This window comes from Pteropus vampyrus, unplaced genomic scaffold (assembly GCF_000151845.1).
Source record: "Pteropus vampyrus isolate Shadow unplaced genomic scaffold, Pvam_2.0 Scaffold25, whole genome shotgun sequence".
Lineage (NCBI taxonomy): Eukaryota > Metazoa > Chordata > Mammalia > Chiroptera > Pteropodidae > Pteropus > Pteropus vampyrus.
The window spans coordinates 12800201-12811934 of NW_011888806.1; the positions used below are offsets into that span (position 1 = coordinate 12800201).

General features: G+C 38.6%; 1 pseudogene; it reads right to left on the minus strand.

Annotated features, from left to right (window-relative positions):
• Positions 1–1184: 1184 nt before the first annotated feature.
• On the minus strand, positions 1185–1303 carry LOC111737274 (annotated as a pseudogene).
• Between the last annotated feature and the right edge of the window lie 10431 nt (positions 1304–11734).

The window sequence follows — 11734 nt, forward strand, 5'->3', positions numbered from 1 at the left end:
TCGAAGGAAGTTGGGGGTGAGGGAAAGGAGACATGTGAAAGATTTACAAATTGGCAAAGCAAAGAACAGCAGAAGAGCATTCACCTCACCATTCCAGGGTATGGAATGATTATCCATACATCCCACCTCTCATGAACGATGTATCAGACACCTTTTGCTCCCTAGTAGCTTAAACAACAGTCACTTCAGACTTCGAGCAGAACACCCTGTCTCTGCTCATGCAGTGTAAACTAGGGTAGTTCTACTTGAGCTGGAGGGTAGCCTTTCAAGATGATCCACTCACATAGCTAATCAGTGCTGCTTCTTGGCTTATTTCACTTAGTAAGATGTCCTCAAAATTCATCTACATAGTACATATGTCAGAATTCCCTTCCTTTGCAAAGCTGAATAATATTCCATTGTATGTATATACCACATTTTGCTTATCCATTCACAAGTTTGGGTTGCTTCCACGTTTTAGCTATTGTGAATAGGCTACTATGAACATGGGTGTCCAAATATCTGTTCAAGACCCTGCTTTCAATTCTCTTGGGTATACACCCACAGTATATAGATCATGTGTTAATTCTATTTTTAATTCTTTGAGGAACTGCCATATTATTTTCCACAGCGGCTGTCCTGTTTCGCATTCCCATCAACAGAGCACAGGTGTTTCGATTTCTCCTCATCCTCACCAACACTTGTTACATTCTGTCTTGTTTTGGATAATAGCCATCCTAATGGGTGTGACATGGTATCTCATTGTAGTTTTGATTTGTGTTTCGTTGATGATTAGTGATTTGGAACATCTTTTCATGGGTTTATTAACCATTTGTATATGTCTTTGGAGAAATGTCTATGTAAGTCCTTTGCCTCAAGGACTTTTGAATCAGATTGTTTAATTTTTTTGTTAAGTTTTAGGAGTTTTCTATATATTCTGAATATTAGTCTTTTATCAGATAAATGATTTGCAAATATTTTCTCTCATTCTGTAGGTTCCCTTTTCTGGCCAGTGTAACTCTTGTCCTAGTAGGAAGACAGATTTCTGGTGCTTCCATCTGCCATCTTGTCAGGACCCTCCCTATTCTTAGCATTTTATCTACACTTCTCTTTGATGGTCCATACAGGACCAAATGTTGTTTTGTTTTGTTTTGTTTTGTTTCAATCCAACCTGCTTTTCTTTTTTTCTTTTTTCTTTTTTTAGATGCCTACAGCACCTGGTCTTCCTACGTGGTCTCCCATCCAAGTACTAACCAGGCCCAACCTTGCTTAGCTTCCGAGACCAGATGAAATCGGGCACATTCAGGGTTTCATGGCCACAGCCTCCAACCTGCTTTTTAAACTAGTTCAGTTCCTCCTTACCACATATAAAGCTAAATCATTGGCTGATCACATTTTCTTTCATTTTCTTTCATTTATCTACAGTTCGTGTGCTGACTACAAGGTTATTATAAAGCTGAAAAACTGAACCCACTTTAATGTGTTATTTTCTGGATCTTTCTTTTGAAGCCTAAGCAACAATTTTGAATTATGAAGAGATAAACAACATTTAAATTAAGTAGTTTATGCCTGTAGTTGGCTTAAGGAGCCCAATGAGGGCAGAGTGAATAAAGGAAAGATAAGAATTTTCTACACAACTGTAAAGAAAACTCTCAAGTATAACAAAGGATATAAAATTCTTTGTCATATATTGTTCCCCACATATTCAAAAAATTAAGAGATTCTTAATATATAACACAGCAAAGACCTTTTTGTTTGATTAATTGTTTTGACTTATAGAACAGGTCACAAAATATTCTTATATCAAACCACCTCACTTCTGAATCTTCGATTGAGCTTAGTTTTGAAAGGTTTTTTTTTTACCCTTTCACTAGAGTTTTACAAAACAAAACAAAACAAAACCCTAATATCTAGAACTGGAGTGTTCTAAGCATAGCTTTTTTATTTCCTTAGTTTGAGTGTAAGACTAAGGCAAATCATATTTTACCTTCAATTCAGAAGATGACACAATCCCTATACAGTGTAGGGCCTTCACGTGTCTTTCTCTTTCTTGGTTTATTATCGAACTCTACGCTGCTATGGGGGAATTTACATTTGGGTCGCCAGAATCCACAACCATCATGGAACTTTTATAAGAAGGGAAGATCAGCAAACACAAAGCTGCCAACCAATGCCCAACATGACTCACGTGCCGAACCTTACAGATTGTATCCTTGCCTTCTTTCTCTGGACCCACATCCATGATTCCATGACCCAGATTCCATGGCCATTGGTCTGTACATTACATTGTTCAATGAACATATACATTGGTCTGTCTGGTCTCACTAGCTGGACCTGCCCTGAGCCCTAGCCTCCAGACCCAGGTCTCTGTTTCCTGAAACAGATAGTAGTAGCTGGACTGTTTGGATTTTTGTCTGAGTGAAGTTTGTACCCTAAAAAGGAAATGTCAGAAGAAAACAACAAGAATGAAAAAAGAGTTCCTTTTGGTAAGACAAATGAAAAATCAGACAAAACAAAATTCCTGCTGAAAAGAGAATAATTCCTTCCAACAGCTTCAGAATAGAGGACCTGTCTACACAAAGGACACACAGACATTTTTAGATGGAGCATATAAATTGAATCATTTTCTAATAGTTCACCCTGATAAGTATTTTGTATTCAAATACCAAAGTTAGTAATTTCATGGTTGATTTGTTTTTTATTAAAATATTTCAGAGCTGCAATCGGTATTGGTCTTGATAGTTTGATTACTTTGTTTTTTCCTCAAATGGATGGACATCCTTTCTATCATTCTTTTTTTTTTTTAGTGTTTTTAATTATTTAAAAATTATTTAAATATTTTTTCTTTTCCAATTTCAGTTGACGTACAATATTATATTAGCTTTGGGTGTACAATATAGTGATTAGACATTTATATAACTTAAGAAGTGATCACCCTGATAAGTCTAGTACCCATTTGACACCATGCATAGTCATTACAATATTATTGACCATATTCTCTATGCTGTACTTTACATCTGCATGACTGTTTTTTTTATTCTGCCATTGCAGGGTGATTTCTTAGATTTCTCCCTAGTTGTATGGCTTGTTCATCTAGATCCCAGGCAATTTTTCCTTGCTGTTTGCTCCTTGTTTCCATCGTGACTTTGATTTGGTCGCCAGAGGAATGAATAGAGCCTCTATCATCTATGCCATCTTCCCCCCTCTGCATGACTATATTTTTCTTCTATCATTATTAAATGGAAAGTATATATTTTCCAAATTATGTATTTTCTCATGTATTAAAGTCCCCAAATTGAAACTAAGAAGAATAATCAAGTAGAAAAACATGGATTCAGGAGAAGGAAGGAAGGAAGGAAGGAAGTAAGTAAGTAAGTAAGTAAGTAAGTAAGTAAGTAAGTAAGTAAGTAAGTAAGTAAGGAAGGAAGGAAGGAAGGAAATTAAGAAAAAAAAAGGAAGGGAGAGGGTGAGAGAAGAGAGGAGGGAAGAAAGACAGGAAGAGGAGAAGGAAGTAGAGTGAAGTAGATGGCACAGAATTCGATTGGGAATATGTTGGGTTTGGAATGCCCATGACCCTCAGGCAGAGATATTTCTCTGGCATTTGAGTGTATGAACTCAAAAAAGTGATCTAGGATGGAGATATTGATTTAGAAATCATCAGCATACAGCTGATAGTTGAAAGTGAGAGTACGAGATTGCCTGGGGGATGAGGGGGTGGGGGATGAGGAGAGTGTGGGGAGCAGGGCTGAAGGTCAGAGCTGAGGTGCTGTCAATATTTAGGGGCTGGCAAAAGAAGAGCAGCCCAGAAAGAAATCCAAGCCCAACAATGCCTTTGCTAGCTGTGTGAGTTTAAGCAGATCACTTGGCCTTTCAGAGCCTCAGATTCCTCACCTCGATAATGAAGATATGGCTTTCCTAGTACTTACCAAATTTTAAGGTTTAAAAGAAACAATGTGTTGGTAAAGGAACATGGTTTTTCAACTACAAAGTGTAATACACATAAGCATCAGTAATTTCTCAAGTCTAAAATTTCACCCGAGGTTGGTCACATACACTGTGAATGGAAAAAGGAACTATGTTCCTTAATGTCAGTTCTTACAACAGAGCATTGCAAAAGCCTTAGTAAGCACTGACCTTATTCATTTGCCAAGAGGGGAAAGAAGACAATAATAACACAGCCACATATGTAGCCAGAAATCCGTTTAGCATGCAGAATAAAAACAATTAACAAGTGGTAACTTCAGGAAGCAGTGAGGCCTGGCAGCATGGTGAACTTTGGCTGCAAAATAATCTATTAGGTTGTTTCAAGGCTTTGGGGCTGGTGGAAGGGAAGAAAATTAAATCATGAAAGATGTCAGAGTGAGGGATGAATGTCTGCATCTGCAGGAGAATCCAGACTGCTTCTCCCCTCACAAAGTTGCAACCCTCAGTGGGGAAATGGCAGCAGAATCACACACCTTGGAGCTGAAGACATAAGCCGGTGGGTGACCATGTGATTTCAGCAGAGACACCAAGCAGTGCAGCATCTGCTCTCAAAGCCACACAGAACATAGTATAAGCTTAAGGATGAGCAAAGACGCTTACAAATAAGTCACTCAGTGATATGTCCTTGATTTTAGATATAAGCCTCCACATAGGACTGTTTGACAGAGAAAAATAAGAGCAGGCACTCAGCAATCCCATGCTTCCCTTAGAGCCTTTTCTCCCATCTTCTCTCTTCCCTCAGGCTCAGCGACCTTCAAAATTTATTCCCCTCTCTCCCTCCTCCTCATGGCATCTCAAGGAAAACATCTCCCTGGTATCCTCTCTGCCCTGCCCACCATGTCTTCCAAATCACCACCAGGAAACAAACTCTAGATTACTAAGCGGTATATTTAATATCCTAATCTAATGTATTTGCCTTTGGACAACTTCACCAAAGTGCACATGATCCCAAAGACAGCAGGGGGAGAGATAAGAAAGGGGAACATTAGTGGAGAGACTTGTCGTATAGTTGTATGACCCACGATATTCACCTCGCTGCTCATCTTTTTGTTTTTATTGATTGAAACAAAATAAAGATGTGTTAATCTGAGACATTAAGGTGAATGGAGCTCGGTTTTAAATTTGAAGAACAGAAATCAGTATACTTTTCCCTAAATGATTATCCTCTTATGTTCCTTTAGCCCCTATTCCAGCACTATCCTAGGCTGCCCACTGCCAGTACATATCAAGTCTTTTCAGTCTGGCTTGTAATAACCCAGGAATAGCTGATGGTGGGGAATGCTTCCTGTGTTGTGTATTCAGGTTCAGATATGACCATGAAGTTACTTAAATTTAAAATCAAACTAGTTATCTACTTCTGAGTATCCTAGACCTCCATATTAAAGACATGCTTTAAAAAATCTGATGATTAGTTCAAATCAAGAAACTACTTTTTTTATTCTAAAAATGAAAATAAAATTATTTCTCCCAGTACAAAGCAAGAATCTTTCCCACAAGTTCACAATTTTCACTGAAAGCAAACGATACAGATTTCTGGCAGTTAAAGGCTAGCCATTCTGTTTGTTTCTAGCTTTCAAGACTATATGAGCCCAAACTCTGAGAGATACAATCAAGAAAACTATATGCTAATTAATTAGATTGAGGATATGAAGAAAAGGAAGAAATTCAGGGTGACCCTGTTTTCCAGCTTCAGCAGCCAGGTGGCAGGTGGAACCACCAAGCAGAATGAAGAAGACTGGAGTGGGGTAGGAGGATAGGTTTTGAGAAAATCTAAAGTTCTTTTTGGATTTGTCAAGTCTGAGGTGCCAATAAGACATCCAAGGAAAAAGGCAAGAAAGCAGATGTCAAGAGTTTGTTGGTCAAAGGAGAAACTCGGGGCGGTAATAGAAATTTAGCATTCCTTGGCACTAAAATGGTGCTTGAATCCATGGTAATGAATGAGACCAGCAAGGAGTGTAGAAAGAGACAAGGAAACGGATCTAGGGTCAGCACTGAGGAACCCCAAGATGTGGACATTAGTTAGAAAAGAAAAGGTTAGAAAATTTCAGAAGGAGCAGCTTGTGCAAGGGGAGAAGGAAGGAAGACAGATGAGGAGAGTGTTTGCAAAGCAAGAGACCAAATAATGCTCTTGAATTTGACCACTGAATGAAATTGTAGACCTTTTGGGAGCTTCTCTCACTTGGAGGGTAGGGTGGGCAAGTAATTTCTGCTGGGGATGGTTACAAAGGGGTAACTCTTGGGGGAATCAAACTGTTGGATCATTATTTTCCACATTTGGAGGGTGTAACAGCCAGAAAAATAAATGAGGGGGGACAGGGAGAGGGCCAGACATAAGAAAACTTCCCTCATTTGTGTCTCTCTGAGCCCGAAAGTGGACTCAGTTTTAATGGTGTGGATTGCTGATGGTCAAGTTTCGAAGGCTGACTCTGTACTGAAAATCATTTCCAGGAAACTGACTGCTTAGGCGTTATCTGAATTCCTTCAGAAATAAATTATTATTATGGCATTCTAAAGGAAATTACTCTCATCTCATCCTTAAATCATTTTTTTAAGGACATGCTGATTTGCACTGCCTTCTCAAAGGTTCAGCCAAGAATATCAGCTCATGGAAGGATGGGAGGTGGGGGATGGAGGAAGGCAGGCTCTGTCCACTTTTCATGGAATCATGATCTAGAATCTCACAAAACAGGTTAACATAGAGGACTGCAAATTCCCTGACACAGAACAAGTTGTCATCTCTTTATCCTCTTCAGAGCTTGACAGATAGTTTTACACATAGGAAGCACTCCACAAATAGTTCATTCAATAAGTATTTATTGAGTGCTTACTTTGTGCTTCTCCATGCCTTGGTTTATGAACTTGCAAAATGGGGATGATAATAGTACTTACCTCATAGGGTTGATGTAAAGATAAAATAAATTAATACACATCAAGTGCTTAAAAGAGTACCTGACACATACTAAGTGGCCAAGAGAGTTGCCTTTGTTATCATTTGCTGGACATTATTTGAAGCTCTGGGAATATAGTAGTTTAAATAAAGAAAGCAGGGCTATCATTATGGAGCTCAAATTCAAAAGTTGTTGTTGAACGACTGAATAATCTTTTCCAACAATTTTTGTGAAATGTTTTCCTTTACATTTCTCACTCAATCTCTTTCCATTAATCACTCCCTACAAGCTCCCCCATCTCAAGTCATTAAAAAAAAAAAAAAAAACCCTAAGAAGCAGAAAATCCTTATAAGACTCACAGATGAGTCATTTCCCTAAAGTGTAAGCATTTGCTTGGGGAGCTTAGGCAAGGGGTCAGCCACTTAATAAAGTCGAAGGGAGCATCCCAGTTCTAACAGAGCCTGCATAGCCCTGGGGACACAGGGTGGATATGACGGGGCATCTGCATTTAAAAGCTCAGAGAGGAGCCCAGACTGGTTATCCTGGCTTCAGCCTACGCTGTCTCCACTGCCAGAAGTCAAACATACTTTCAAATAGATGATGACGTTGAGCTGCCTATAGTTGACTTGCATGAGGATTGAAGAAATACTGATTCCTAAACCGTACCTTGCGTGAAAATACTCAAGGAGAAGGAGAAGTTGGGAGTCTACGTTTCTAACACAATTACATGGTAACTCTAAAAAACACTAAAGTTTAAATAGCACTGCTTATTGGGAAAGCAGAATCTTAAATCAGATATGTGGTCAGTCTTATATTAGCTGTAGGTTTTAACATCTTGGGTTGGCTTCGATATCTGAGTTCTCCAGCCTTATTTATATGAACCACATGGGTGTCACTTATGCTTATAACAACTACTCTGCATATGGCTTCTCAAGTACTTACTAGATGACAATTTAAAAGTGTCATGTCATTCATTATATCCAAATAAAAAGTATTGTGCTTTAATTTTTGCAAGTTATGAAGATTAATATGTTCACCATCATTCCAGTTCCTTGTATCTTTCTACAAAAAAAAAATCCTCATAAATAGCTTTGTGCATATTAGTTACCTATTTGTGAATAACAAATTTTCTCATATTAAAACAACAATGATCATGTATTGCATCTCATGGTTTCTGTGAGTCAGGAATTCAGGCAAAACCAATGGGAATGATTCGTTTCTGCTTCATCATATTTGAGCCTCAGTTGAGAGAACCCAAAGGCTGTGGACTAAGGCCATCTGAAGCTCATTCATTCACATACCTGGCATTTGATGCTTGCTGACTTGTTGGCAGAGGGCTTGCTGGGACTGTTGGTCAGAGTATCCACATATGGCCTCTCCATGTAGCTTAGGCTTCATCACAGCATGGTGATGGGTTCCAAGAATAAGCATGGCAGTGTGTCAAGAGTGGAGGGATCTTTTGTATGACCAATCTCAGAAGTCGTGTTCCATTGGTCAGGCAGTCACAAGCCTCCACCCAGTTTCAAAGAGAGGAAACAAAGCCTCCTATGTGTCTCAGTGGTAAGAATATCAGTCACAGTGTAGGAAGGGTATGTGAGATGGGATATTCAAAAGTGTGGTGGAAAATATAATCTGCTACATGCGTGTAATGGGTAATAGGGACTTGTAATAAGATATTCTCAGACTGAGATGATTAGAACCTAGCTTAGACTCTATCTAGAGTAAGACCCTTTCAATGTGATATCAGAGCATCCTTCTTCACTTACCACACGGAATTGATATTTCCCTGCTGCTTGTCTGTCTTCCCTGAAAGAGTGACCTAGTCAGGATTGTGTCTTGTTTACCTTTGGATTATCAGTGCTCAGTGATGCCCAGTTACATCCTTCACACTCATCATCCAGCACAGTGCTGGATGATCCAAGAAGCTAACTAAACACATGCAAAGGCAAGGACACAGAGAGAGGAAAAAACAAGATGCTTTGAATTATTTATCTAAAATTTGGCAAACTGAAAATCTATTTGAATTTCCACACAGATGTAAATGACATGTCATTTCAAAAATAAACATTTAGTTTGAACTACATGTGATAAGATAGGGAAACCATGATCTTCTCAGGGCTTAAGAACTTGTAAGGTTCAGTGTGGTCCTGCCTGCAGCTCCATTTCCATTGTTAAACTCTTTGTTTAACCTGTGCAGCTACCACCGTACCTGTTCATCTCCACAAGTGAGATGAATAAGGAGCGACTACTTTTCTTGATGCTGATCTGTCCCTTTACTCCCTTCTACCATCATAGATTTAGCATTATGTGTGTATTATGCTTTTCCAAAACATCAGAAACTACCACAAGGAATTACACTGGATAATGAAAACAGAAATTGCTGAAACATAAAAAATAAAGTATATAAAATACTTTGAAAGAAACAGTAATGGTTGTACACATCTGAGGTTACTGCATATGTCAGATGTTGTTGGAAACAAATACAATATTCTGCCTTTTAGAAGAATTCGGTAGCTTTAAACATTCAGAGAGAGAGAGAAAGCCTGCAGAATACATTGATAAATAATTTTTTTTTAAAGCCCAGAATAGTGTGTAAGAAAAGAAAACAACAATATCTAGATGGACATGCTTATAGTGCATCTACTGTCTGTCTCCTAAGGATACAAAAGAAGCCGGCATCAGCAAACGCCTTCTCAAAGGGGGACAGTGTAACTGCAGGACTGGAGAGGGAAGGAGACTTACCTTGCACTATATACTCCTTTATAGATTGTGAATTTTGTACCATTTAATGAATTATCTTTTCCAAGTAAATAAAACAGTATTTAGAAAGGAAAAAAAATGAAAGTGGTCGGTACGTAATAGTAGAAGAGAAATAGAATTTACTTAATCAGTGGAACCAAACAAACAAGGCCTTGTCAGCAAGAAAACGGTGCTTGGGTCAGCTAGATATCTAGATACAGCACAAGACACTCAGAAATACAGGATAGTTTGACATTCTTGAGGTGAAAGATGACAGGAAGGGCCTGAGGTGGAATTTGAGAGGAATCTCTGCAGAGGTTATATAATAAAACCATGTGAGGGAAATGGTCTAGTGGGGGATGTTAAATTAACAGAAAAGAAGACACTATATGGAGAGCTGACAGTAGCAGGACTGACGTGGTCACGGTCAGGGAAAGCTTCCTGATGAAGTAAGTGATTGCACTTAGATCTAGAGGATGATTAGGAATTAACTAGCCAAGAGGGACCTGCCGGCAGTGCAAGCAGCCAGGGAAAGAGCATGCGCAAAGGCGCTGTGGCAGGAGAGCGCATACTTAGTTCACCCCAGTGCCAACAGACGTGGCTCTTCACCGACATCAGTTTATCTGAATTTAGTAGTCATAACGTTCATTTCTTCCTTTGTCCAAAATAAACGCTCCTCTGTGGGGCTAAACCATGGGAGGCGGGTGGAGGTAACCAATCTGTTTATCAGAGGTAAGACGTTTGATGTAAATTGCAGGAAGCTGGGAACTTCTCTATCTTGTTCACTGATGTAGTGAATATTCTTACTTCATTTTACCCCAAACTGATAAGAGAATCAACTTTGTCTAAGATTACACAGTTAAGGAATAAGGATATTTATCGCGTTCGTTCCGGTACGCAGGTATGGTTTCTCCAGTTCTCTTGGCTGTACTCAGTCTGCCCCCTTGAGTCTTCTCTCTATATCTCAGAAAAACTGATGGAGAAGCTGTGAACTGAAAAGACAACAGATAAAGAGCTTAGATTTTAGCATTTAAAAAATATTCCTGGAGACTTCTAGTTAAAACCAAGAGATTGGGTGGAGGGTCAGAAGACAGGAGAGAGTTCAATGAATTTCAAGAAGACAGAAAGTAAGTGGAGGAATGGTAAATGAAGAAAAAATAGAGGAAGCTATATTCTGGAGTAATCTTAGAGGAAGTCAAAAACAAGTGAGGAGATATTCTTTCCTGTAAAGCCCTGGGGAATCCTGTTTCAGCAACATTGAAAACAACAGAGAATAGAATTAAGCCATGCACTGGCGTGGAAGCAATAACTGAAAGCAACGTGAGATTTTCCTAGTGCCGAAGGACAGGCGTCTTTGGAGTAAAAGAGCCCAGGAATAGCCCAGTAAAAGGGGGGAAATCTACAACTGGACACCTCATTGTGAAATTTCAGCAACACAACGTAAAAAAGAAAAATCTAAAACCTTCCAAAAACATCTCTCTTCCAAAGGAATGAGAATTCAATTGACTTCTCATCACTCATACCAGCTGCTGAAAGACCATGGAACGATACCTTCAAAATTCTAAAGGAAATTTATTGGCAAGAATATTCATAACATACAAACAAGGCTTAAAAACAATAATAAAAAGAACACCCATGAACCCATCACTCTGCTAGAGATACTTAATATCACCAGCACCTGTGACACACCTGAGATCTCTGCCCTGATCTTGCCCCTTCTTTCTCTGCCAGAAGTAATCTAAGTTTTGCACTAATAACTTCCATGATTTCCTTGATAGTTTTGCCACATATGCATGTATTGCTGATCAATATAACTTTGGTTTTGAAATATATATTATCATAAAACATGTATTCTGTTTGTGAAATTTCTATAAATATCTTCATACCGTATGTATCCTTCTAACTTGCTTTTTTCTACTCACTGTGTTTTTGGACTCACCCATGTTGATAGAGACAGGTGAGTTTCATTCACTTTCACTGCATTATAATATTATATGTCTGATGTTAATATAGCAATACTAGCTTACTTTTGGCTAGTTGGTAAAATTTTATCTATCTCTTGACTTTTAAAGTTTCTGTATATTATGCTCTGGCAAATCTTAATAAAAACACACAGCTAGATTTATTTCTTTATTTTTAAAATC